Here is a 6,910-nt window from a genome sequence, read left to right on the forward strand (position 1 = left end):
ATCTAGAATCTTCCAATTAATCTTAGTGTCCATCGGATTCCAAATCCAATCTTTATACCATAATAAATTCATGCCTGAAGCTGTACAACTCTTAGCTAATCTAGCTAAGACTTTCCACTCAATCTTTCTTATCTGTGGTTCACTTAATTTTCTTTCCTTTTAATTCTTTCCGAAATGATAATCTCAAACGTAAAACTGACCACCTGGCCCACCAGAAACTCTACTCTAGTTCTGGTCAGATACTTTAACCAACATGTTGCATAAGCAATCCTTTTTCCCTATTAATGAGGTGTCATAACCACCTACTAACTGATTCTAATTTACAAGAAGACTCAGAAATCTTTCCCAAGGCACCTGAAATATCTTTACCACCCAAGGAAACTCCTGCCCCTAAGGCGTTCCTTGACCTTGGAAAATTTCCGCAGAAAATACACCATAAAATCATCGTCCAAGACGATCGCAAATCCCATTAAAATAAACCTTTGAATGCTCTATTCATTTGATTCACCAAGTCAACTCAATGTTAATCAAATTCCCAAATCGTAACTCGGCACTTCCAGTGCCCTTATCTGATATAAAATAGTCTTCTACATATCATTCTCCTTGATCTCTAGCTGGTAGTAACCAGATCCAAGATCTACCTTGGAGAATACCATCTTACTCAATAACCGAACCTTAAGTTCTTACAACCCCACTAAACCATTCAAAACAGTACCCTAAACCTGAATCCATTCCTGGCACCAATCCAATCACCATTTTATATTTTTCACATAAAGGTAACCCTGGCAAATCCTATGAAAGCACATCCAGAAACTCACAGACTAATCCAGTCTGTCATGTTCCCATTGGCACAATCTAAGTGGTATCCACCACACTAGCTAAGAGTTCTATGCCTCCCCCTGGATAAAACTCTAGCTCTCAATACAGACGTCATAAGCACACAGAATCCATGCACATTGCCAATCATCACAAGGATTCCACTCTCAAAACCAAGAGTTACTATCCCTTACTTGCCATTTAGCATTGCCCCATAATCACTTAACCTATCCATATCCTAGATCATACCAAAGACAGTCATAACCAGCTTCATCAAAACCACTGATGAGCCCTTTGCATCGTAATCCAACTCATTTCTTAAGTCACCAATACAGTATTGCCTTCCGATCACAACGTAACCAAGTGATTTGCATAACATCTTTATGCTTCTATATATGCAACAAACAAGGGAACAATATGGCCCCAAAACCAATCAGCATAACTCAAAAATCAAAACTAGAAAACTTATCTGCCACCCCTAAGGAACTAGTCTCCATCTCGGACTCTGACTGCCTCGGAATAAACACTCGAACTGGAGTCGAGCTGTCCATCCCCTTTTTCTCATCCTTCCTTAGCATTGGGCAATCCTTCTTACAATGTCCAAACATTTTACATGAGAAACATGCCTTTGTTCGGCATTCTCCTAGATGATGCCCCTTACACTGAGCGCATACTGGATATGTCTTTCGGCTTTCCTTCTTACTTGCTCCAATAAGTGGAGGCACCACTATCTGAGCTCCGTGATCTCCAGCACTCTTCTACCCAATCTGATGTCTCGCGCTCTCAAAATCAAGAGCCTTCCCTACCACCTGAGCATAGGTAAAGATTTCATGCACTGGGGCAACTCTAATGCCCCGAGCTATTCCAGGATTCAATTCCTGAACAAACGTTTCCTTCCGAGCTATATTTGTGGGTACCATGTCTAAAGCAAACTTGGCCAACCCATCAAATCTGTTAACATACTCAACTATTGTTGCATTACCCTGAACAAGATTTAGAAACTCATTCATCTTAGTAATCTTGGCTACATCACAATAATACTTCTCATTGAACAGCTGCCTAAATTCTTTCCAGTCCATCACAGCTATGTCTCATGTCTGGGATACTACTTCCCACCACGTCCGGGCATCATCCCGCAGTACACATGTAGCATAGATCACCCTATCGTGATCCACCAGCCCCATACTGTCCATAATGGAACTGATCATACCCATCCATTGCTCAGCTCTGAATGGATCTATGCCTCCCTCGAAGACTGGAGGGTAGTATTCCTGGAATCTTCCACAAAGAAATTCCCATCTGCTCACAATCCTAGGCTGAGCCAAAGCTGATGCCACTCCTGGCATAACCAAGGAAGAAGTGCTCCCCAACAGATTCTGTTGTTGCTTCAGACACCTAATCTCTTCCTCATGCCTCTGCAATCTTGATTGCAAATCTGAGAACATCTGCTAAAAATTCATAGGAGCAGATGAAGAACTAAAACCTTGGTTGTAACTCCCAGCCTCTGTGTAACCACCACTAGGCCTTATTATCTACCTTGACTATAAACCTGCTAATTGAATCTGCATTCAATAACTTGACCCATTAAACATGTTGAGCATATCAAGAGCTTTCCCCACAGGAACAATCTTACCACACCACATTTACAAATCACTTGTAGTGTTATAAACATGCCCATGGCATTCATACACCAATCATAACCCCTGCTCTTCCAACATTCACACCATGCCTCCAACTCCAGCATGCAAATATCACAATTATATATTCATAGAGCAAGTAATCATATGATCACATTCATATATATATATATATATATTCACGGAGCATATAATCATATAGTCAAGAGCCAGGCTCTATCAGAATCTCATGCTCCCTAATACAATGTGCAGGCAAAGCATTTACATTCTATTTAAGCAGTTAAGCACATAACTACAGAAAAAGTTACCATTCCCTGAGTGAAGCTATCTTCAGTGACGAGTGTACATGCCCAGCTTGTCTTCAGGAACCATAAACCTTGGCAAGCTCTTATACCAAGTTGTAATGCCCTAAACTCTAGGGACTATTACGGTGTGCATTATAAACAGTGCTAAACTCGCTAATCGAGTCATTCGGCCAAAATCGTGTAACTAAGTATGATTAGCGGTTTAGGGATTACAAATTTTGGTTAATATATAACGTTTCATTAGAACGTTTATTATATACATTGGGATCCCAAAAATATAATTTAAAGGTCTATTACAAGAAAATATTTACAACCAGTCGATCTAAGCGGCAAAACAGGGTTTAACCCTAGTTCCTCTTTCAACCCTCGACCATGGTGGTCAAGTAGCCGCATATGTACACATCGTCACCTAAGCTCTCCAACTCAAGGATGGTCCAGCTTTCTTTTGCCTTTACCTGCACCACATAGCACCCATGAGTCGAAGCCTAGCAAGAAAACTCAACATGCTCATGATTAGTAATAACATGTCATCAAATCATAAGGCACATGCCTAGCAATTATAGCCCTATTCAAGCAGGAAAATAAGTTCAAACAATGAACGAGTGACTGATCAACAAGTCACTAACAGGGGGTCTGTACCTTTTAACAAGTGACTAATTACCAAGTCACTAACAGGGGGTCTGTACCTTTTAACAAGCGACTAATTACCAAGTCACTAACATGGGATTCTGCTCCCTCAGCGATGTGACAAAACAGTCACCTAGGCCTTTGGCCCTGGGTCTGAGTAACTAATCATAGACTAGACAAGCGCTTATAATTTTCATCGAACTTAGGGTCGGTCCAGCATTAATTCCCCATATGAGTCATTCATTGCTGATGTCGATTAGATCTAATCTTTTATCGACTCTGCGTTCATGACGCTCATGCCGTTTCTGACTCTCAGGTCAGTAAAATGCGACCAGTGCTGATCCTGAATACTCGATGCCACACACACAAGTAAGCAATGCTACCAAACATATATCATATGTCAAATATTCGAATACAGGGCATTCAACATGCTTACTTAACAACTGCTAGCATAATTAGGACCATGCATAAACATAGAGGCTTAAGCTCTGAACAATCTCATATTCAATATTCATAACATGCCCTAACCACATGTTTCTCGTGCAACACATGCATCACATTTAATCACTTAACATGCCTCAACAATAACCATGTATGTCACATTAAAACATCCAACATACATCAAGTATAACCATGCATGTCATATACATAGGGTGCAGTTTTCTTACCTCTGATTCGAGCGAGAAAGAATAAAAGAACGACCCTTGAGAACGGTCAACCTTTAAGTTCCTTAACGGTCACCTAGTCATAAAAAAATATGGGACATCATCAATAAAATGAATAACAAAGGTTCCTAAACCAAGATCTAGCCTCCGGGAGATTAATCCCCACTAATCCGGGTAGTAGGAACAATCCTGAGGCCTAAAACCAAGTTCCTGAGGTCAAAACACCCAAACGGCCTCAAAACCCTGCCTGAGCCGCGGCTCCCACCCACACCAGGAGCAAGGGTCGCGGCGCCCAGCACACCCAATTGCCTCCAGCTGCTTCTTTGAGCTTAGGCCGCGACGTCCAAGAACAGGGCCGCGACCCCCACCTAGAAACCAGCCATGAACTCGATTTTCTTCATCCCAAACCTTCCAAAAACATACCTAAATACTTCCAAATCCAAAAATCAAAGTTCCCAAACTTCCCAATGATCCAAAATCATCAAATCCCGAGGCTCAAACGAACCAAAAACTCAACGATTCACAAAACCCAATTCTAAGCTTAGAAACTATAAAAACTCAAAACTTAAGACTTAGATTACCTTTGATTGGGTTGTTTCTCGTTAAATCCTTTGGTCAAGAAGCTTCTAATCTTTCCTAGGATCGCTATGCCTCGATCCTCGCTTGATTCCGACTCCTAGAACTCGAGATTCCTTCAAAATTTCCTCGAACGGTAAAAGGAACTGACGGGAAGAGAGAAAGTATTTTCTAACGTACGGTTCTATCTGACAAGCTACTTCAAGCTTAAGTAACCTCAAATAAAACCTAGTGCTCGGGGTCCCGAAAACACCCCTGGGAACATTATAGTCAAAACTTCCATAATTTCCTCCTGATCTCAGTAACTTCTAATTTATCATCAAATAAACATTCCCATTACTCAATATCCCAATAAATGACCCTGTTATGACAAAGCCACTAATTCACAATATAAGACCGTCTCATGCAAAATAGCTCGAATATATCTCCATAATAATGGGATCTCATCCATAACTCACAATATGCTCCAAAATACACAAATATGCCCTCAACGAGCCAACTTACCAAAACACCCCAATAATCAAATGTGGATCACATGCATGCATTTAACATCATATTATAATATAATTCACAAAACATGCATATAATCATTTAATGGCATAATTAAATAGTTATAGTCCTCTCGGCCTACTAATCCAGCTATTAAACCGCATCAGGGATTTCGGGGCATTACATATAGCAACTCTTTTTAGCAACCCTATATATCAACTTGCTAAACAACTATTGAAACTCACAAACAATCCATAAAGCAACCTAGAAAGCGACTCTTAAAACTCTAAAGCTCTTAAGAAAGTCATATAGCAACCCTATATATCAACTTGTTATGCAACTATTGAAACTCGTAAGCAACTCATAAAGCAACCGAAAAATAAACTCTTGAAACTCTAAAGCATCTAAGCAACTCATATGACAATCTTATATATTAACTTGTTAAACAACCATTAAAACTTGTATGTAACCCTATTGAGCAACCTTTCAAACTCTGAAGCAACCCTTGAAACTTAAAAGCTTCTAATCAACTCATAAAGAGACTTTTAAGTAGCGTATAAGCAACCTTTTCAGCCACTACCAATCATTATAATCAACATATGCAACAAATTTTATTATTACTTTAGCAACCCATAAGCAACATGTACTACAAACAAAGAAACTCTTAAGCAATCTCTTCAGTAACATTTATAACCCCTTAAGCAATTAGTAAGCAATCTATTCAGTATCCCACAACCTTTATCATGCAGCATATACAACAACATTTACAACCACTTAAGAAACTATACAACAACATATGCAGCAACCCACCATCAATATTATAACCTAATTAATAGCAACCCTTAAAGAAGCTCATAATCCCCATAAGCAACATATAAAGAGTCATTTTAGCAACCTATATAGCAAGTACCAACCATTATAATCAACATATGCAACAAACTTTATTATTACTTTAGCAACCCATAAGCAACATGTACAACAAATAAAGAACCTCTTAAGCAACTAGGAAGCAACTTATTCAGCAACCCAAATCATTATAAGTAACATAAGCAACCCATAAAAAACATATACAACAACCTATTCAGAGCAATCTTTGAAATACCCAACACAAAAATAGAGCAACAAAAGTAATGATGGAGCAAATTAAGCTACCAATTGATCTAAACAAAGTATTGAATCATATTTACCTCTTTTGAAGAACTCCCCTTTAAATCCCAAGAACTTGGCAATTGCTTGTTCTCACACCTTCTTCCAAGTGCTTCTTTTATGAATACTATTCTAGCAACCTAAGGATTTAAAGCATCCCATTCAGATTCAACCAAATCAATAAATTAGTTTTGTTTTTTTTTCTTTCTTCTTTTTTAGAAACCAAATTTCAGTTGTGGGTAGCAGAATTTTATTTCACTTTAAAACTGTTTTGGAATACATTATATGATATTCATTTAATTTAGTTGATTAAATCATATTTATAAGTGAATTGAATTTTAAAATTAAAACTTAAGTTGCAAAGATTTTAATTGTTGGATTTGATTTTGAAGTCAAAATTCAAAGAACTTTCAACCATAACATCTAATAATATTGTCTGGTTTTTGAATTTTAATTTTAAACTTAGTTGATATGGTGTTTTGGATTTGATGGGAGCATTTGTTGTTGGAGATTGGAGCTCACATTTACCCTAACAATGGCTACCGCACGAGGTCTATGAGCCAAAGTTGCCGATTTCCATTATTCTTTTCTCTGAAATCGTTGAAGTCATTATTTGTTGGAGATTGAATCTCACATTTGCCCTAACAAT

Source organism: Humulus lupulus, chromosome 8, assembly GCF_963169125.1.
Source record: "Humulus lupulus chromosome 8, drHumLupu1.1, whole genome shotgun sequence".
NCBI lineage: Eukaryota > Viridiplantae > Streptophyta > Magnoliopsida > Rosales > Cannabaceae > Humulus > Humulus lupulus.